The sequence below is a fragment of the Oncorhynchus masou genome, unplaced genomic scaffold (assembly GCF_036934945.1).
Source record: "Oncorhynchus masou masou isolate Uvic2021 unplaced genomic scaffold, UVic_Omas_1.1 unplaced_scaffold_3925, whole genome shotgun sequence".
Classification (NCBI taxonomy): Eukaryota; Metazoa; Chordata; class Actinopteri; order Salmoniformes; family Salmonidae; genus Oncorhynchus; species Oncorhynchus masou.
Genome location: NW_027010328.1, coordinates 1,519 through 24,627, shown reverse-complemented (window position 1 = coordinate 24,627; position 23,109 = coordinate 1,519). Strand labels below are relative to the sequence as shown.

At 44.3% G+C, this 23,109-nt stretch overlaps 1 long non-coding RNA gene and 1 pseudogene across 2 annotated transcripts; both read right to left on the bottom strand.

Moving 5' to 3' along the window:
• Positions 1-1,498: 1,498 nt before the first annotated feature.
• LOC135534753 (alpha-2-macroglobulin-like) lies at positions 1,499-17,400 on the bottom strand (annotated as a pseudogene).
• A 3,397-nt stretch (positions 17,401-20,797) lies between these two features.
• LOC135534754 (uncharacterized) lies at positions 20,798-22,450 on the bottom strand. 2 transcript variants are annotated; one of them, XR_010454738.1, is made up of 2 exons: positions 22,415-22,450; positions 20,798-21,149 (listed from the first exon to the last, which is right to left on the bottom strand). It is a non-coding gene; the product is annotated as an uncharacterized LOC135534754 (long non-coding RNA). The 2 variants fall into 2 exon arrangements; XR_010454737.1 differs by having other exon boundaries at positions 20,798-21,176; positions 22,415-22,437.
• Positions 22,451-23,109: the final 659 nt, after the last annotated feature.

Genomic DNA, 23,109 nt, shown 5'->3' with positions numbered 1-23,109 from the left:
TTCTCTACGTGATACGACAGAAGGGGGTAGAATCCCTTTAGAGATGTAGGGACCTCTCTCCTTGCCACTTCCCTTGACTGATTTGAAATGAGCGGTACTAGAAATAGGGTGGTAACTCCTACTAGCCCAGTGGTATTAACTTCTTTAGCGGGGACACCATTTTTGGACCAAATTTATTTTGTTAGAATTTCTCACAACACCAAAGCTAATAAACCAAAATGTTCTCAATAAAATTATTTTTCATATTGTCCCGAACAATAACCGCCACTTAATGTTTTGTTCCCAAAACAAAGCGACCTGACAATGGATAAATAAAAAGTCAGTCCGTTAAGAACCAATTCTTATTTACAGCCTAGGAACAGTGGGTTAACTGCCTTGTTCAGGGCCAGAACAGATCAGCTCAGGGATTCTATCTAGCAACCTTTCAGGTACTGGCCCAACACCCTAACCACAAGGCTACCTACAATACCACTGACATAATCCGTGCAGATATACCAGTGTGACTAAGATGTGTAGGGGTCAGGGTCCATTTGGAATTAACAATGTGAGTAAAGCTCAGAGCCACAAGTGATTGAGTTCCCCCAGGGTGGTTTGGTGACCACTGCATTACTGGAACCAACTGACTGTCAGATCTATTGTTGCATACTGTCCAATCAAGAGGGCTCATTTCAATCTTCTCTGAACCAAAACATTTGGTATTGTCATCGTAAGTACAGTGATGGTTTAGTTTGACAGCTCAGCAGGTCTTTTCTTTCCCATTGTCAGGCCATAAACACTGCTTTTCAACTACTATTGTTTTCACGGCATGTTTGCATACGTTTCTTTCATAGAATTTAGTGAGTCGTTGTCAGTAGGGCTCTATAGTATCTGTTGGGTCGTCAATTGTTCAGTTAATCTCATTGATTTGTGAGGTGTTTGCCACCACATCTTGCCCTGCCTTGTCCACACCATTCATCAGAAGATCACAGTAAGATGTTAATGTTATTTAGTGGTAACATGTCCTGACCCATTCCCTGATGAGAACTAAAATAACCAGGCCACCATAACTACAGGGGTCCAAGTCACAGACTGAGGCACAAAAGAGATGAGAACCCAAAGTTGCGTACACTTGGCGACTCTTATTAACACCACAGATGGAAACTACACCTCCAGAGAGCTGCTCTGTTTACTGGACCCAATCACATTGCTTAATGTACCCCAGGATGAACACCACTGCCTCAATATTCACCTCACTGCTCAGAGACAAAAGGCTCCAGAAAGGGGTTCTAATGAAACACTTTATTTCCAGATCCATAGTTTTTGAAAGACGTCTCAAGGGTTGCAGGTGTGACATCAACGTCATCTTCTTCCATCTGTCGAGGAGCAAAGACATTTAATGAATCCTTTAGCAAACTGACCAGCATTTAGATTAAAGGAAGACTGGCTCCCTAAATCATGTATAGTACACAAGTCAGCACCAATAACTCCAGATTTCAAGTAGCTCACCAGCTTGGAATCCCTACTTGCAAGGGAAGACGTATTCTGTCTCAGCCTGGTCACCTGTAACCGTAAGACAGCTTCGTCTCAATAAATGAAAACAAGTTGACCAAATGTTCCTCAGAAGAGGGGAAAAAAATAATGTTTTGGGGAGGGTTAGTAGAGTAACTTACTTGGCTGGTAGTAGTCATAGATCTTGACCACTGCTGGCTTTAGATTCTGTACTGGGAGCTCCTGTATGATGTCCAGGGTGATGCGGAAAGGAAGTGATGTCAGCTGTTGGGAGAAAAAACATACGGGTCATTAAATGATCAAAGCAGAAGTTACTGTACATCAAAATATATTATGTTTAAATGAAGCCCATTATATGAAGTGCCATGTGAATGGTTTCAAACTGATAGATGGTTTTCACCTCACCTCTGTCAAGTACATTAACACATGGTCATCTTTGATATCAACACGATCCACTTGACTTGAACCCCTCAGCTGTGAAGACAAGTCATTGATATTGCCTGGACAAAGAAACATCATCCTTAAACAAAGGGACCTCCATGGATAAATGTCACAACAACTCACCCTCCCCAAAGAGTCTGGATCTGGAGAAAACCCAGAGAGCATTTTCAAATCCACTATAATCATATTGGTGGTGAGCTCCTTTCCATGATATCTGAGAAAGATGATTGACAACTGATTTTAATAATCAAATGCTTGGATTATTTTAGCCATAAAGACCAGATAAGCTGACTGATCCAAGGTCAATAACCTATACACAGGTATAACAAAACTAATTATGGGTCAAACCCATTCTGCAGGTCACGCTCCACATTTAAAAGAATTCATACACATATGTCCTTCATTCTGACCGAGACTGGAGCTTCAGAGTGACTCTGGGTCTCAAAGACTTCCTTTTGCAGTCCACCTCTGGAGTCACCTGGACACTGAGCGTTGTGCTTCTGGTAGGAGTAGGGACGTTGTAGCGGAGCGCCACCTGGGATAGAGAAGAGGAAGTCAGGGAAACCATCCTGTCCGAATACAAACATTTTATGAGCCAGAAGAAACAGCTTCCCTGTAATGTGTATTAAAGTGCATCTTGCGCCACAGGACTGGAGGAGAGATGTGTATTCACTGACCTGCACTGAGGCACAAGCACTGCAACACTGTACTTCCCTTCTGTGTCCTGCAGCGCCCTCTCCTGGTACAGAAGCTTGTTGTTTTGGTTCACATGGAAGAGGCACCGGTCCCCACTGGGAGACCTTACCGCCACTGTGCTGGCTCCTCCTCTACTGAAACCCTGGTGGAGTAGAGAGCCAGGGCCTGGAGGGCCACCACCGTGTCCTAGACATGCAGACCACAGGACAATCAGTTCAAAGTGAAAAGAGACCATTTTAAAGGGTTGAATATTTCTCACATTGAACAGAGTTGCTAAAGTGACTAAATCCCAATTCCATCCATTATGATGGTGGTTTCTAGGCTCTATCAGTGGAAGTGAGCCTCACCAGGTTGGACATGAAGAACACATGCCCTGTGGTCTGATACAAGTCAATGTTTGTACGACTGCACCATTTCAGACCGCTGGTGTTTAGGAAGTATACCTGGGTGGAAGAGAAGCCTCCGTAGGCGTTCTGCTGCCTCACCAGCCACCTGACGATGCGGGAGGCGTAGCCCAGGTCAGAGGTAGACCGAGAAGAGGCACTGAGGGACGCCAGCAGAACGTAGGAGCTGATCTCCACCTCCAGGGAGGGTGAGGTCTCCGAGGAGGACTGGGACCAGTGCAGGAGACCCCCTGAGGGTTGAGGAGCACACACCAGAATAAGGACTAGTTTATTCATCCTAATACAGACTACACAATACAAAGTTCATGTCCAAAACATTTTTAGGAGCAACAGTATTTTTTTTTCTTAACAATAATTTAAAATTCATAATTTTATTGGGCCTCTCTGGAGTGCCAGATGGTCTGAGGGTTTGCACTTTTAGGAGTACTCCATTATCCAGGCATGCTCAATCAAGGCAAGACAGCGCTACCAGGATATAGCTCACCCTCTTGAAATGAGATGGTGTCGAGGTGCTGCAGAAGCCGAGCCCGTGTCTCCATGTCACCTGCCAGGGTGAAGGTGTAGGCCAGCAGAGCAGTAGCGTAGGTGTTGGACAAATCACTGGTGGAGTTCTTCAGGCAAGACAAGCTGTGGTCCACAACAGGATCCTAGAGCACAGAATGACAGCAGCACATTAAACGCCAGCCTGCTCCCAGATCAGTTCATGGTCATATTGTTGAGTAGGGAACACTCTTTGCTGAGGAACGGGATTGTTTTTCCTTGCACATTTTATTACGTTGCATTTGTAAAGGGTATAATTTGTGTATATGCAGAGGTCCCCTGCTAAAGAGGCATGGCACTCTAAAAATAAAGCTGAAAAATCAGACAACACCAACAGATCTGGGACCAGACTACAGCACATTTCCTTTCTCACTTTACAGTAGCATACAGAGCCTAATCTCAGTAGTAACAGATCTAAGCCCATTCTTTGTTATTTCATAGGCTACTTGCAGAGAAATTACTTCACTACGTCGTAGAAGCTGTAAATGACAGTTGATGTAAGACAGATTTCATACAGGAGGCTGAATGAGTTGCCTGTAATGACGGTGTGAGAAATGGTTCCGTGGAGTGAAGCTACTCACCGTCACGGACATGTTGAGCTCCAGCATTGAAGCAGTGATGTAAGCCGTCAGTGTGACTTCATCCGTCACTCCACCCTAGAAAACAATGTCAAGACACCAACTGTATCTGGCCTGTTGAAATCAAACTATGGCCGGTCTGACCAAACAGACAATATAAATACCTTCATTCGGTTGTTCAAGAGCTTCCCTAAAGTTCTGAAACAGCCATGTTGGCCTTGTTGACGTTCCAACCAAGTCTTGGATCGCTCCATCGTTGCCGGGTCAACATAGATGAAAGACTGGGCTTTGCCAAAGGATCTCAAGACAAAAGCAGTCAGCCTGAAGGAAGAAGTGGATTCATTTAAAAGCCCTGACATAATATCGTCAAGCTCCAAGTCATGACATCACATGTCAGCTGTCCTATCCATCGTCGCCATGCCAGAGATGCCATTTGATTGGTCAATACGTCATTGAAACAGTGGTTTTTACCAGTAGGTGAAAAACAAGCCAAGTACTCACCAGGTGTTCCCCAAGACTTGTCCAAACGTGCTGTACGCACCATCAGCATTCTTGTAGTTCAGCTGCCTTTGGTAACCTGCCGGTGGGTTATCATCAACGGTGACCAAGCGCTTGTTCTATTCCCAGAGTTGTGCCCCAAATGGCTCCCTATATATATCAGGGATCTCCAACCCACCCTCCAACCAAGTTGTAATTAACCCCATTCAACCAGCTAATTATTAGAAGGGGTTGGAGTGAAAACCTACATACAGGACAGTAACAAGGTTGGAGAGTCCTGCCCTATGTAAGGAATAGGGTGCTATGAGACAGTCAATATTCTACCATCAAATGACTTCAGTAGAAAACCATGTGTTGGGTCAGTGATGTTAAGACATTGATATCATTTGTTATGCAGCGCCGCCATTACCATGACAGCAGGGTACACCGTGGAGAAACACTAAAATAGAAAACGTAATCCTCTAATTGGACAAATCCAGCCCGGTTTGTGGATTTGGCATCTAATCAAGACAGATTTTAAGGGACTCTCCTACCACTAGTGAGGAACTTCTTGGCCTTTTCTAGGATGGCTGGCGCGAGCTGCTCCGTGTTCCTCAGGTACTCCAGGATGTAGATATTGGGGGCGAGCAGGGCCATATTCTGCTCCCCACACCCATACGGCATCTGCAACAGTCCATCCAGGTTGTTGAGGGCCCGACCCAGGATGTCCCCTACAGAGAAACGAGGGACTTCTGTTAGACTGTCCTCTTCAGCAAACAGCAGCATCGTCACTGGAGAAGGGTCGTCTTCCCACCACTACACAATGGTTTATTTTACCCAGAACCGAGAGGGAAATCCTAGCAGAGCCATCCACCACATTCTGGGGAAGTTGCAGTTCCACCTTCTCCGTCAGAGCTTCTCCTGTGGACACAAAGAGGAGCTGAACGAAGATGATCACGTCAACCACCGTGAACATTCAACGTTGATTCATTACTGACCAGTAGGACACAGCAACCAGTTGTAGGTGTGGCTCTTCTCTGTTCCCTCAGCCTGGAGGAGGAGAGGGATTCATTTCAGAGGCAGTTCCACCAGACAGTATCTGTGCTACCTAACGTTAGTTCTCCCACAGCAGTAGACTACATACCTTCACCAGCAGGCTCCGTGTGACTGTGTCAACGCGTCCTCTCTCCGGTACGTTCACAACACCATTGTCACACGCAGTCTGGGACCGGACAGCCGCCGCACTAACAGACACGTTCAAACCCCCTACACACAGTACAGCGCAGGTTACACAATATCCAATACGGTGACAGTACACAACTCAGGTTGACATCCATTCTGCCGTTTGAACAGATGAAGACTAACCCAGGACAGAGGGGGCCATTGTCCAACTGAAGGTCTTTCGTCCATTGGCACACAAGCACGAGGAGTGCTGGACATCACGCAAGGCTGTGAGAGTGTAGTCTGAGGAAAGAGCTGGAGTCACAGAAACCTGCCAAAGAGGAACACTGCGTAAGATAACGTGGTACGACAAACAATACAACTCAAGAAACCATCCTGGTGCAGTGTCGTACCATGATGCACTTGGAGAGGTAGTTAAACAGTGGCCTTCAGCTCAAAGTGCTCTCCCCGGATGACTGAGTAGGGCAGGGTGAGCTCCAGGAAGAAGGGCTGGAAGACCGTGAGCTCCACCAGAGGAGCCAGACCGAAGCCACTGGGGGCCAGGCAGAAGACCTGTCTCCCAGGTGGTGATGGTGTCTGGGACTGTCAGGGGGACATCTAAAGATCCAGACTCCCTGGAATACAGAGGTCAGAGTTCAAACAGAAAACCACCACGTGTCTAATAGAGAAGGACTAATTTCAACACAGTTTGTTGTTACAAATGCATTTAAGCTTTATCTAACCAGGGACACCCATTGAGGTCAAAGGGTCTTTCCTAAGCGAAAGCTGGCCTACAGAGGTTCAGGTTCCTAATCTACACCACTACTGTTTGGATATGAGGCAAGAGCTAAGAGGGCTTTCACCAGAGGTCGGCCTCACTCTGCAGAGCACTTACCCAACTTCCACAAGGTCCCAAATCCATGTCTCAGGGAAGAATGTCTGTATGGGTGGCGGAGGTGGAGCGGCAAGTCCAGCCGCAGCCATTTCAAGTCTAGGACCCGCTGATCCAGGCCCAGCCATATGGCTGTAAGCTACTACCAACACAAAACATGGCCATTAGTGTCAAGTTAAAAAATAGACTGAATGCTGGGCTGTGAGTGCATGCAGTGTTTAGACCAGTTTAACCAGGCTTTGTTATTCTAGCAAAAGGTCATCCATAACCCAAGATTCATTAGACTTGGCAATGAGAATAAGGGTTGGGAAGGACATCTCACCATATGAGCGATAGTACTGGTTCCCCTGGTAACTGAGGCAGGAAGGTACTCTTATATCCAGGTTAGTCGCTAGCTTCAGTCCCAGTGTCTAGAAATAGCAGAACCAATTTAGTAATAAAAATCCGTTTTGTCATTCTATTAAGTTTAACACATTGTAACAGTATGGTGACTGATTCTTCCCAGAAAGAAGAAAAAGAGGCTTCAAGTTGAGAAAACAGGGCAGAAATATTTACCTGAAAAACTGCATAAGGATCATTTGTCTGCTCAGACGGTCCATATGGGTGTGGTATTATGGATCTCCTTGGTCTAACGCGTAAACATGCTACTGGATCTTCAAGCTCGTAGGGAATATAGGTCGTCTCCTTGACCGGTAACAAATCAAATATCTGGAAAGGGACAACAGGGAGGTGTGAAATTACCTTGTTCATTGGGGACCAAACAGAACAGACTGAAACCACTACTTGGGGAAACTCCATTTTGTTGTCATTGCTCAACGTTTAGAAAGTTGTCCCATCAACAAGGAGGTGCTTTCCAGTTACTGAGAGGCAATAGAAAGTGGGCCTCACGCCAGAGAATGAGTCCCATCACATTTGATAAAAGCTCCCAACAGTGAACAGATCCACTCCATGTCTGCTGTAGTCACTGGTTGTATTCCCAGCACCACCAAAACAGTAGGTATGGTGGTAACACTGTTGTTCACTTCAAATCAAATTTTATTTGTCACATACACATGGTTAGCAGATGTTAATGCGAGTGTAGCGAAATGCTTGTGCTTCTAGTTCCGACAATGCAGTAATAACCAACAAGTAATCTAACAATTCCTAATCTACTGTCTTATACACAGTGTAAGGGGATAAAGAATATGTACATAAGTGTCATGTCTTGTTATGTCTGTTCCTGTCCTTTCTCTTCACTCTGTCTCTCTCTGCTGGTCTTTTTAGGTTACCTTCTCTGTCTCTCATTCTTCAGCTGTTCTACATCTCCCCTAACTAGCTCATTCACTCTTTCCCACCTGTTCTCTCTTCCCCCTCTGATTAGGTCTATTTCTCTCTCTGTTCCTGCTACTTTCAGTGTCTGATTCTTGTTTGTGTTTTTGATGCCAGAAGCAAGCTGTCGTCCCGTTTGCTTCCACCTTGTCCTATCCTGTCGGAGTCTGCCTGGCAGGTGCATCCTGCATTATACTAACGTTCTTTTTGTTCCATTGACTACGTTGGAAGAGGATTTATGCCATTCCTGTTTTTCATTAAAGAACTGTTTTCTGTTAAAACCGCTTTTGGGTCTTCACTCAAGTACATAACACATAAGGATATATGAATGAGTGATGGTACAGAGCAGCATAGGCAAGATACAGTAGATGGTATCGAGTACAGTATATACATGTGAGATGAGTATGTAAACAAAGTGGCATAGTTAAAGTGGCTAATGATACATGTATTACATAAGGATGCAGTCGATGATATGGAGTACAGTATATAGGTATGCATATGAGATGAATAATGTAGGGTAAGTAACATTATATAAGGTAGCATTGATTAAAGTGGCTAGTGATATATTTACAACATTTCCCATCAATTCCCATTATTAAAGTGGCTGGAGTTGAGTCAGTGTCAGTGTGTAGGCAGCAGCCACTCAATGTTAGTGGTGGCTGTTTAACAGTCTGATGGCCTTGAGATAGAAGCTGTTTTTCAGTCTCTCGGTCCCAGCTTTGATGCACCTGTACTGACCTCGCCTTCTGGATGATAGCGGGGTGAACAGGCAGTGGCTCGGGTGGTAGATGTCCTTGATGATCTTTATGGCCTTCCTGTAACATCGGGTGGTGTAGGTGTCCTGGAGGGCAGGTAGTTTGCCCCCGATGATGCGTTGTGCAGACCTCACTACCCTCTGGAGAGCCTTACGGTTGAGGGCGGAGCAGTTGCCGTACCAGGCGGTGATACAGCCCGCCAGGATGCTCTCGATTGTGCCTCTGGGCGGCCCGTCAGGAAGTCCAGTACCCAGTTGCACAGGGCGGGGTCGAGACCCAGGGCCTCGAGCTTGATGACGAGCTTGGAGGGTACTATGGTGTTGAATGCCGAGCTGTAGTCGATGAACAGCATTCTCACATAGGTATTCCTCTTGTCCAGATGGGTTAGGGCAGTGTGCAGTGTGGTTGAGATTGCATCGTCTGTGGACCTATTTGAGCAGTAAGCAAATTGGAGTGGGTCTAGGGAGTCAGGTAGGGTGGAGGTGATATGGTCCTTGACTAGTCTCTCAAAGCACTTCATGATGACGGAAGTGAGTGCTACGGGGCGGTAGTCGTTTAGCTCAGTTACCTTAGCTTTCTTGGGAACAGGAACGATGGTGGCCCTCTTGAAGCATGTGGGAACAGCAGACTGGTATAGGGATTGATTGAATATGTCCGTAAACACACCAGCCAGCTGGTCTGCGCATGCTCTGAGGGTGCGGCTGGGGATGCCGTCTGGGCCTGCAGCCTTGCGAGGGTTAACACGTTTAAATGTTTTACTCACCTCGGCTGCAGTGAAGGAGAGACCACATTTTTCCGTTGAAGGCAGTGTCAGTGGCACTATTGTCCTCAAAGCGGGCAAAAAAGTTATTTAGTCTGCCTGGGAGCAAGACATCCTGGTCCGTGACTGGGCTGGATTTCTTCCTGTAGTCCGTGATTGACTGTAGACCCTGCCACATGCCTCGTGTCTGAGCCGTTGAATTGGGATTCTACTTTGTCTCTGTACTGACGCTTAGCTTGTTTGATAGCCTTACGGAGGGAATAGCTGCATTGATTGTATTCAGTCATGTTACCAGACACCTTGCCCTGATTGAAAGCAGTGGTTCGCGCTTTCAGTTTCACGCGAATGCTGCCATCAATCCAAGGTTTCTGGTTAGGGAATGTTTTAATCGTTGCTATGGGAACGACATCTTCAACACACGTTCTAATGAACTCGCACACCGAATCAGCGTATTCGTCAATGTTATTTGACGCAATACGAAACATGTCCCAGTCCACGTGATGGAAGCAGTCTTGGAGTGTGGAGTCAGCTTGGTCGGACCAGCGTTGGACAGACCTCAGCGTGGGAGCTTCTTTTTTTAGCTTTTGTCTGTAGGCAGGTATCAGCAAAATGGAGTTGTGGTCAGCTTTTCCGAAAGGGGGGCGGGGCAGGGCCTTATATGCGTCGCGGAAGTTAGAGTAACAGTGATCCAAGGTTTTTCCGCCCCTGGTTGCGCAATCGATATGCTGATAAAATTTAGGGAGTCTTGTTTTCAGATTAGCCTTGTTAAAATCCCCAGCAACGATGAATGCAGCCTCCGGATAAATGGTTTCCAGTTTGCAAAGAGTTAAATAAAGTTCGTTCAGAGCCATCGATGTGTCTGCTTGGGGGGGGATATATACGGCTGTGATTATAATCGAAGAGAATTCTCTTGGTAGGTAATGCGGTCTACATTTGATGTGAGGAATTCTAAAATCAGGTGAACAGAAGGATTTGAGTTCCTGTATGTTTTTCATCGCACCATGCCTCGTTAGCCATAAGGCATACACCCCCACCCCTCTTCTTACCAGAAAGGCGTTTGTTTCTGTCGGCGCGATGCGTGGAGAAACCCGTTGGCTGCACCGCATCGGATAGAGTCTCTCCAGTGAGCCATGTTTCCGTGAAGCACAGAACGTTACAGTCTCTGATGTCCCTCTGGAATGCTACCCTTGCTCGGATTTCATCAACCTTGTTGTCAAGAGACTGGACATTGGCAAGAAGAATGCTAGGAAGTGGGGCACGATGTGCCCGTCTCCGTAGTCTAACCAGAAGACCGCTACGTTTCCCTCTTTTTTTTCGGAGTCGTTTTTTGGGGTCACTGCATGCGATCCATTCCGTTGTCCTGTTTGTAAGGCAGAACACAGGATCCGCGTCGCGAAAAACATATTCTTGGTCGTACTGATGGTGAGTTGACGCTGATCTTATATACAGTAGTTCTTCTCGGCTGTATGTAATGAAACCTAAGATGACCTGAGGTACTAATGTAAGAAACACGTAAAAAAACAAAAAACTGCATAGTTTCCTAGGAACGCGAAGCGAGGCGGCCATCTCTGTCGGCGCCAGTTTCTCTGCCCTTTACTATAGTGAGCCGTGTTACCTTGTCAGCATCCAGCCTCTTCCCTGGCTCCATGACGCCAACACTCTGGTCAACAGCACTGAGGCCACAGAGGGAACCGGGCCGGGCCGAGAGATGCAGGGTGTTCTCCTCCCCTGGGACAGCGTTGGCGGGAGAGAACTCCACCAACACCTGGCAGACAGATACCATTACTCCAGGTATGATACAGTCTGCATGGAAATACTGGACACCTTTCATAAAATGACAACAATGTTTGTGATGTACAGTCACTGGGGATATGCCAGACTCCTCCACACACACACACACCTTGTTCCTGAAGCATTTCTCAGTGGGGAAGTTCATGCTGTGGGCGATGACAGTCTCACTGGGTAGCATACTGTACACCAGGAGCTGAACCACCGGCGCCATCTCTGGGACCACTGCCAACATCAAGGTGACGTCACCCTCAGCTTCTGCAACGCAAGAGCAGGTCACTCATTAATCACCTTCCAGAACATTCAGAATCACTTAATGAAATTCACTCACCAGGACTGTCCTGCTGCACAGTAACATTGATGTGTCCATGCTGAACTATGACCCCTCTGGACAAGGCCTGGAGGGAAAGGAAACAGTTCTCAGCAACAGAGTGGAGACGTTGCAACCTGGACTCATGGGGTAGACGTAACACGGTTAACAAATCCAGGACTCCAATTAGTATGATACGTTAGCACCTATTCATTTGTAGATGCCCATCATCCATTTTATATAGGTTATGAATTTGCTAAATGTATTATTTATATATTACAATTCCAATTTGTAACATGAGCAAGGTTGGGTTACAGTGGTTGATTAGGAGTATTGGTGTAGTTTAGGAACATCCTTCCTTTGAAAGTGTGGCTGGGGCCTGAAATGATCCTGGTCAATAGGAGTGCAAATAGGAAATATGGTGCTGTTTGAGAGACACCATGGGTTTGCAGGTTGTTCCTGGTTCTACTCACCAGGTAGAGGACAGCCACAGAGCCCTTTGGGACGGTCTCCCCTACGATGGCATTGCGGATGGTGATCGACACCGCCTGCCCACACGCCAGTGGTTTCTCCATCTTCTGAATAGCCAGGGAGCTGGACGGTTTAATGTCAGGGGCAGCGGGCTGGATCAGCGAGAGTAGGTGTTGCCCTCTGTTGAAATAGGGGACCCTGTATCCTGGGTACTCCACTTGTGGGGAGTCGCTCACCTGGAAAGGAACAAAAGGAATAGTAACTAAAGGCCCAATCAACCCCGTCCTATATACAGTGGGGATCTGAGAGGATGACAGGAAGCAATATGGTAACAGATCCACCTTACTTCCACCTAGCCTGTTAAGGTCATGACCTCTGGGCATCGTTTCCCCAACTGTCCTGGGGACCCCAAGCGGTGCACATTTTGGTTCCCCCGACACAGGAATGTCATAATTCCTATATGTTCATTAATTAAATGCACTCCGTTTAAGAATTTGTAGAAAATAGACAGGGACCAGTCTAATCAAAATTAGATGGTATTTATTCTCGGAGCTCGCTGCCATGAAACCACGAACAGTTTATATACAAATATGACGTCATAGGTTATAAAATGTCTTTCCTCCTATGACCAGGACAGAACAGGTTCAAAAGTTTATTCCAACCCACTAGATCGCTCACTCCAGACACACACTTATCCAGATAGACTTCTGGAATCTTCACCCATCACGATTTAGAAGAAAGTTCCAGATAATGGAAAACTCAATCTAAACATCCCAGAGCTAAGTTGAGTCGGTTCAACCGTAGGTTAACAACCCTTTTTGCTTGCTTAAAGACCCACAATCCCTTCCTTATGAATTAACACTATCAGATTAAAGAGTATACGTTTAATTAGTTATAGTTCTATTTAAAATGTAGATATTGTTTAGTCCCAGACACTGGCATCGAGTATAAAGTCTCTCAAACCTAGAAGGAATCATACTTACTACGAGGTTAATATTCTCTTTGGGCAGACTGGTTGTGTTGACGGAGAACCTGGCAATACCACGACTGTCCGTGGTTAGGTTCTGTAGTCGTAGATATGAGGACCAGCCTTTCTCCGCCAACAGGTAGACTAACATGTCAGAGATGGGTGTGTTAAATCGAACAGCATTTATCTGAGGAAAGGGCGGGAAGCAGTTCAGGAAGCAGGACAAACCAAGCATCCACAATGCAACAGGAACACCATTTGGACTTACCTTGCCTTCAATAATTGATCCATGCTCATAGATTTGGGGCGTGTCAACAAATGTGAATTCTCCAATCACATAGGAGAGCTCTACATTTTTTTCCTCTGACAGTGTAATACCTGTCGAATGAAAACAAATATGGTATATTTCACAATGCAGAAACTGAATTGCAGTGCAGCATTATATAAAACCCTGCTGCAGCACCAATGGTCAAAAAGCTCTTGCCAACGCAGAGTCACCCAAACTCAGTTCTGGGACCCCCCCTGGGTGCACCTTGTAGTTTCTTGCCCTGGCACTACAGCTGATTCAAATCAAAACCACATTAGGAGATGGTTATTTCAGTCAGCTGTGTAGCGCTCGGGCAAAAACCAAAACCCAGGGGGAACCCCAGGACAGTTAGGGAACCTGATCTAATGAAACCGGCAGTCGTTACGTCGCCATCAGCTGAAGTGAAATGAAGGGTTTGTATTGAGTCAACATGACGCATCTCATAATGATTGTGATGAGGACTTGCCGGTCCCCTCCTCCTGTACTTCTGCATGGAAACTAAACACGTCTCCCAGCAATTTCTCTCCTGCATTCTTTGTGAAAAGTGCCATGTTGAAGACATAAGAAGCACAGCCAGTATGGTCCATCTAGGAAAAGCAAGCAGAACCACACATAAAAACACATTTAAATCCCATTCAAAATGTAATATGTTGGTAAAAACAGCACTACTCGTTTCAGGAAAGCATACAGACCTCTAATGACTCTTTGTGGCACGGAGGTGTGTAATCAGCAAGTCCTCGTGGATTTCTCTCGTCAATTGTTATTGGTATCACTGCATTGTCCACCAAAGGTCGGCACAACTTCACCCCTGCTTTACCAGGTACAGGCTGCCCATACGTGTATCTGATTTCAATTCACAACAAGACAAGTGTCAACTTCCTACATCCAGTTACCATATTAAAAACATAAGACCTAAAGGCTTGAAGTCAGGCGTTTAACACGGTCAATGAATCTGGACCTGTATTCATAGAGCCTCAGAACGGGATCAGTTTTAACTATAGATCATAATGAACGAGGTCACATGTCAGGCTGGGACCTGATCCTAGAACAGCCATCCTAATTTGAGATGCTTTATGACCAAAGAATCAGCTGTTCATGGAAATGCCTCTAACAAATCTCAGGGATCCTAGCAGCACTATAGGTCTTCAATTAGCATGGGTCATTAATGCAGACCCCATGCATATTTAAGGACTTTTATATTTAAATAAGTGCATTTGAGTATCCTCAAATGCATAACAATTTCCAAGTGTATTATCAAATGAAGCTACAGTACTAGCAGAGGCTGCTGCCTAGACTTGACATCATTGGAATACTAGTCACTAATAATGCTTACATACCTTGCATTACTCATCTCATGTTTATACTGTATTCTATACCTCTGACATGGATCATCTATGTCGCTGCACCCGCAACATGTACCAAACACGTGTTGTGACCAATAAAATGGCATTTACTTGTATTTTCAAATCCTTCATTTGAAATGTGAAATTAAATGTAATACTTCTAATAGTAGTTACACCCAGGTCTGCCTTCGCGTAATGAGATAATTAATGACATTGCAAATCACCAATAGTGTTTACTCACTCTGCACACACTTTCACTTCATACTCTTCTTGAACAACGCTGATCTTGTCAGGAGGTTCATTTTGATCTCAAACTTGGGCAAAACTACAGATAAAAAGAACAGCAGTCAACTCCAGAACGTTCCAGGATTGTGATGCAACATTACCGAGCATGAAAGAGAAACTCAACCTACCATACTGTTCTACCTTGAAGTTGTGGTAGATTCTCTTCACCAATCCACACTACAATGGTATAGGATCCTACAGGTGCTTCAGAGTTCAGGGGGTGAGAAAGCTGCAGAATGTTGCCACTGGATGTAGTGTCGACCCACTGTCCAATCCGGTTGTGATTAACATCCTGTTGGTTCATAGGAAGGGGCATGTTCAGCAGGACACCGTTGTGGAGAGTTCACAACAGTATACAGGACAAGGAGTCAACTCTATCTGCAACATTCATCTACTGAAGAGGGCCCAGATTACACACACCGCTGATTGGAAATATTTAGCTAACTTGTACAGTAGGTGGCTATGAGGACCTAGCTAGCAGGGGGAGTCATAATGCTGCAGCCTTTACACTGACAGTCAACATAAAGTTACACTAACAAGGATCTTACCTCAAGTTCCACAATGTTGTACTGTGAAGGGCAAAGACAAGAGATGGTTCATGTTTCATTAAGAACTCCAATGCCAAAACATCAGAGCATAGCTGTCTACAGCTACTAGACAGGTGATTGTCTTGGTCACTTAATGTAAACATCACATGTAGCATTTGCAATTCAATCTCAGGAAAAGATGATCCCATACATTCCAATCTGACCTATATGAATGGAAGCCTCATGTCCTGGCTGGTTGATTGCTGTACATAATACCAGACTGCTATGTCTAATCACAGTATTGTGACACTTCTGCATCTTGGATTGAAATAGAGACTGAACTAAAATGCTATTGTCAAACGTATATTTGTAACTCACCAGCTGATTGACGGGGCTAAAATGCGTATCCAAGGTGACGACTCTAAAAAGCACTGTAAAAAGCCAATGAGAAGATTAGAAGCATAATTTCAAGCAACTTTCTCACTTCCAAGGATTCCCAGAAATACTGGTTGACGATTTCCAGCCTGATTCCAGTGTACATATCCTGAGTGAACCAGGGGGATTTACTGCATCTGCACCACGAGGCTCTTCAGATGTCTACCGTTTCCCCTCTACAATCCTCATAAGCCACGCATGACGTTAGAACAGAGTGGACGGGACCAGACTGGGGAACAACATTGCCAGCAATGATGGTGTTCCTTTCTACACAATTATTGCCTGATGCATTTCAAACAATACTTCCTTCAGATTTCAGTCTGACAGTACTTCATTGTAATACCGTTATAGCCTCAAATAAACAAAGGGAGCATGGTGGGTCAAAATGGGGTCAGGGGCCCAAAAAGGTCAACGCCCCGGAGTAAACCATTACAGAACATTGGCCCGTTTCTTAGCAACCAGACTAAAGATGTACCGGCTCTAACATTACCCGTTTGTCCTGGGTTGTAGATTGGCTTGTCCGTTTGGATGAAAGTCATTGGGCTGTAGGGTTTGATCATGACCCTTCTCTCCTCTGTTGATAGGAATGTTTCTCCTCGAACCTCCACCTTAAAGTTCTGCACTTTGTCGCTATTCACATGAGGGGCCTGTCAGGGACAGAAACAGGGCAACACACGTAAACAAACGGACCGATAACATAGGACATTCAAATGTGGTGCCGTGTGGCCCAGTTGGTAAGAGCGTGCCACTAGCCACTTCGAGGTAGAGCGTTTAACTACTGCAGGGATCCCATTATGCATTCGGCCTACTGTAAGTTACATATGTAACTTGTCTCGATATTATATACTAGAATTCAATCAAAAACTGGTACAAATTGGTGCCCGAATCACAGAAAAGCTCTGGTAGGTCACCACTGACATTTCCCATGAAATAAGCTGGCATTGCACAAAGAAGCTAAGTGATGCATCAAAGCTGAGCAGTACAGTCCACTCTTAATGGAATGGTTCTGGAAGTCCACCAGTGCTGGGCTGACCTGAAACTGGAAACAGCGGTGAAACTCTTGGTCAGAACTCTGGTGGAGAAGTCTCTTGTTCTGCCCGTCGGCCATCAGAGATACGGTCATGACCAGGGTCTCGTTGGGCTGCAGAAGGCTGGCACAAAGCTTGGCCTCAGCCTGCCTGGATCACTGCAGGAACAGCTACCATGTAAACCCTACAGAGAACACACCCGACAACAGGAAAATCAGTACATCTCTAAACACAAAGCCAGGTCAAATATACATCTGCAGAAAGGGGAGATGAAAAATTGCTCTGACAAGAGAACGTTAAACCGAAACAAGAGAAGCAGGTCTGACCACTAAACTCTAACTGCAGATGGACTTACGGTCTTGGAGTCTCTTGACAGACAAAGCCAGTGAAAGCAGGCAAAGAGGATCCATCTCCAAACCTGAAGCCGAGGAAGAACCATGACTAAAGGAGAAAAATAAACCACCAAGTCTGTTATGACCCAGTATTCCTACTGCACTGCATACAGGTTGTGTCTAGATGGGACACAGATTGTCAATTGACTTCACCTATAAGGTTAGAGCTTAGGTTAAGGGTTGGCTAATAAAATACAATTCTACAGGGAAGGGGGTGAGAGACCAAACAATTGAATTTAAAATTATTTCCTGGGCACTGCAAACCATGCACTCCATATCAGAAGCATCTACCCACTGACAAACCACCAGACAGGGAGAAGCTTCCCCAAACAGGCACCAACCTGGTCTCAGACCATTTTTGTACGCAAAACCGAAAACCAAGTATGATATATTACATTTTATATGTATTACATTCGTGGATGTCCATCCATTTCATATGTTAAAAATAGACATCTTACAAATTCCAATTTGTTGTGGCCAACATGAACTAGGTAGCTAACATTATCTAGGCTAAAGATTATGAGTAAAGGTGGTTAGCATGTTGGCTAACCTTAACCCTTTTAGCTAAGTAGTTCCAAAGTAGATGAAGTTGCTTATTACCCAAAATGTTATACAGCAGTTTTACTAAACCCAACCCTCTACCCTTTTGGTTATTGCCTTAAGTAACTGTCAGTCTTCTGTAAAAATACCAAACGTAAAATTTCATACAGAGTTCAGCCTGGCAGATTTACTTTTACTATGTTACGTGTAGTCCATGAGACCAGGCTGCAGACACAGGTCGGTAAAAAGGCTCAATTGCATGTTGGTTAGTGTTTCTTCTAAACCGAGTTACAATATATCGGGCTTGAAACTGGGCGCCAAACACAGATTGCAAAAGTGTGTCTCGCGGTGTACTAGGAGAAAGTATTCTGATGCTAAACCCTTTTGGATTGCATTTGGTATAGCCTGTAAAATACCAGATGCAAGTAACATTTAAAAAACGATTGTTTTGGGTATATGATTTCAACACAAGTTGCTAGAGCACCTGTGCACTAGGCATACTCACCGCAGCGGGTTGTTTGTGGACTCAGTCGAAAGTAAACATCCCCGTCGGTCATGTCCCTATAAATATCCTTAGTTCCGGACTTTTTCCCCTTCTAATTACTAAGCGCTCGCACCTGCTGGATATTCAGGGAGTTCGATTAGACTGAACGGCCATTTCAAATACTCGATCATATTGTCAACAAGGCAGCATGTTGATTACCTCAACTAGCCTGTGGACTCGGTACCTGTGCCCCCTGTATATAGCCTCGTTATTGTTATTCTTATTGTTTTAGTCTACTTGGTCAATATTTTCCTCTTCTTGAACTGCACTGTTGGTTAAGGGCTTGTAAGTAAGCATTTCACGGAAAAGTCTACACTTGTTGTATTCGCGCATGTGACAAATAACATTTGATTTGATTTGACCTACATCACTTTGTTTTGAGCTGGCTTTAAAGGGGCACCTGGCTCATGCTCCAGAGGCATCCCGGACAATCCTTCCACCGGGGTAACGCAGGACAGATAATTGAATCCCCTCCTATCACAGCCATTAAACTCTGTAACTGTTTTAAAGTCACCATTGGCCTCATGGTAAAATCCCTGAGCAGTTTCCTTCCTCTCTGGCAACTGAGTTGGGAAGGATGCCTGTATCTTTGTAGTGACTGGGTGTATCGACACACCATCCAAAGTGTAATTAATGTTAGGGTTGCGTAAATTCGAATCTGGTATCAGGATAAATATAACAATGAGTCACCGATTTTAAACTATGTATTTTTTATTAGCTAAGTAATAAATGGCAAATGCAACTTTCGTATATACGGGCTCACTGTAATACCACGCAGGGCAGAACAGAGAACTGACAAGACGTATGTAAAACAGTATTCTTTATACTGTGATAGACAGTTCCAACCCGTCTGTTGGCCTATCACAGTAGAGACTGGGCGTGGTTTAAACTTGCTCAGCCTATTGCAGGCGCTCAGGCGGGTCCCCGCCTCTTGGCGCTTCTGTTGATAGATGTAACTGTTGCTTGTGATGAACATCCAGGCTCTCATGCTCCATACCGTTATCTCGTACCTGGCTCCTGTTATCTAACAAAAGACCGCTTGTTCTCACAACACCCTGCTCTGAATGTGCCCCCCCAACTCATTGCGTCTTCTGTATTTTTCCATCTCAGTTAAACCTTGTGATGACCACCCCTCCCTATCACAACTTTGTAAGATACAGCAAGTCACACCATGTGCTCAATATTGTTACATACAAACACAAGGACAAAGCATCTGCTGGGCTGTTATCTACAGTTTTGCAACATGTAGGTCACACCATGTTACTCAGTTCTTATCACACACAAACAGGCAAGTAGAAAGCAGTTGTTTAATCTCATAATGATGCTCCAGTGCACAAATGCAGACACCTCACACAAATCAAATTTTATTTGTCACATACACATGGTTAGCAGATGTTAATGTGAGAGTAGCGAAATGCTTGTGCTTCTAGTTCCGACAATGCAGTAATAACCAACAAGTAATCTAACTAACAATTCCAAAACTAATTTCTTATACACAGTGTAAGGGGATAAAGAATATGTACATAAAGATATTGATGAGTGATGGTGCAGAGCCGCATAGGCAAGATACAGTTGATGGTATTGACTACAGTATATACATATGAGATGAGTATGTAAACAAAGTGGCATAGTTAAAGTGGCTAGTGATACATGTATTACATAAGGATGCAGTAGATGATATAGAGTACAGTATATACGTATACATATGAGATGAATAATGTAGGGTATGTAAACATTATATTAGGTAGCATTGTTTAAAGTGGCTAGTGTCGTGGAAAATCGGATCAAATACAACGCATTACAGAACTTGTGAAATCAATTCAGCTTTTTAATACAAGAGTATAGCAAGCCGGGATGGTCCGTGGAACACACTCCACTTTCCAGAGCCCCGGCTCCAGTATTTATCCACATATTGCATATGAGCCCATCCCACATGCAAATTAAGTTACATTCCAATCCGTGCATCCCGCTTGTTCAGCTCAATAACACCCATACCTGCTTTCCGTCAGATTATAATGATGACAAGACCCTTGCTTTGTTCCTGCACTTAGCTAAAAGCATTCTTTTGTTTGTGTATTATCTAAGATCAGCAGACTGTGTCTCCTCAGTTTCTAGCGTGTCCAACTATACTAAAAATACTATACATTCCTCTATTTTACAACCCTATGCTTTGGCTCAGCACTTAGCTAAAAGCATTCTTTTGTTTGTGTATTATCTAGGATCAGCAGACTATGTGTCTCCTCAGTTTCTAGCGTCTCTACACCCTAAAAATATGCGAACTATGTCTATTGGTCATCTGTTAGTGTTGATGAATAGTTACATGAGAAATGAGATCAAGTTGAGACTCTGGACAAGGCGGATAAGGTATAATAAAAGACCGTTTATTCAATGCGTAATGATTTCTGGCAAAACGTGCTGCACGGCTCCTTCGTCTAGCTCTTATGGAACTGTCGAAAAAAGAGACCGAAACATGATGTGCAGTCCTTTTAATACATTAAAATGACGTAGGTAGATTCTGGTAGTCCTGGCTTCTGGTAGGTTGCTTGTAGGTGATAGACAGTCCCCTCCAGCCTGGTGTCCGTATCCCATTGGTTCTCGACAGAGTTCTTTGTCTTTGGAGCCCATCCGGAAGGGGGTTTTCAATGTATATGTTCAGAATATATGTTATCTCAGTCAGCCACCCGTACAGGGTTGTACCAGTGCGATTAGTATCTACAGAAGGACAGGGGGAGGGTAGGGCTATGACACAGTGTGCAAGCCACAATTGCATGGTTAGGCCACAGGCAGACAACAGTCAGTGAATGCGTTATTACATGCGTTTAATATGTTTATTACAAATGCAGAACAGGAAATTGACAGTCAGTGTGTGCAACTAAACCAACAAAACCACAACCCACCATCACTGTCTCATGTTAATACTACTCCTACACAACCCACCATCACTGTGTCTCATGTTAATACTACTCCTAAACACAACCCACCATCACTGTCTCATGTTAATACTACTCCTAAACACAGTCCACCATCACTGTCTCATGTTAATACTACTCCTAAACACAACCCACCATCACTGTGTCTCATGTTAATACTACTCCTAAACACAACCCACCATCACTGTGTCTCATGTTAATACTACTCCTAAACACAACCCACCATTCACTGTGTCTCATGTTAATACTACTCCTAAACACAACCCACCATCACTGTCTCATGTTCATACTACTCCTAAACACAACCCAACATCACTGTCTCATGTTCATACTACTCCTAAACACAACCCACCATCACTGTCTCATGTTCATACTACTCCTAAACACAACCCAACATCACTGTCTCATGTTCATACTACTCCTAAAGCTCTTATGAAGTATCCAATCACTCTTACTTTCACTCTAAACAAAAAAGTCTCCCCAACAATCTATTGCTCTCAGAGGCCTCAAAATAGCATGAACAAGTCTTATATTTGAAACCACGTCATTAAACTCACCGAAGACGCGCTGCCCATGCTGTCACAAAATACAGTGTTTTCTGCACTTAAAATGCTTGTAAAATATTAACCCAAAATTCATGAAACACCATCCAAATATCTTACGCATAGATTCACATGCAAAGCATAATTCATAATCAAATTTTCTACATTATGTCTGTCGAGGTTAACAGGCAAACAAACTGTATGTAGGTCTACATTACACATGTCTAGACTAACAGACAAACAAACTGCATGTTGGTCTACATTGTGTATGTCTAGGTTAACAGACAAACAAACTGTATGTAGGTCTACATTATGTATGTCTAGGTTAACAGAGAAACAGACTGTATGTTGGTCTACATTATGTATGTCTAGGTTAACAGACAAACAAAACAGCAGTATAAAACATTGTTATGCCCGACAGAAGCTCAAATTGTCATGCCTGGCAGAAGTTTGATGACGAGAAACAAGTAATAATGACAAGATAGACATTATCAAGCGTACTTACAGCGTGAGGAGAGGTGAGCTTACTGTCCAAGCAGAGAATGAAACAGAATGCTGTGAGTTCTGTGGTTGACAGCAACTAGATGTACTGAGGGGCTGAAAGGTGCTGCAGAGCTGGCTTCCTGTCTTCATGATGCCTCTTCCTGGCAACCAACACGCCAGTGAAGGGCTTTAAGAACGGTGTGAACATCTTCATGAGGAGAGAGAGGGACTTTACAAGAAATGTCTGTCTGATATGTCATAGGCTACTTGTATTTCTTCATTGGTGGCTCCAATATGGAGAGTGGATAGATGGGTCCCTCCTGAGAGGATTGAGAAACACTAGTTCTGGTGGGGGTGCTGTTCATTCCCCAAACATGTTGCTAAAACTGTTTTTGGGTTTTAGAACACCAGTATCCATAGCCTTTCTGAATAATGACATTACATTAATAATGACACTACATCTGATTTGATTAAACTGTATTTTATTATGAATTAATACAACTGATTGTCATAATAAACCAGTAGTCATTTGTTCACCCAGCTCCCCCACATGCTGAGAGGATACAGACAGATTGTCTTTTTACATTGATGCTATCAATCAATCATTATGTGCTCCTCATATTGTCACTTTAGTCAACTTGAATTGAATTAGTCCACTGAACATCATGTATAAAATCACTGAACTGAAGATACGGGCCTTGATCCAATATCCACAGT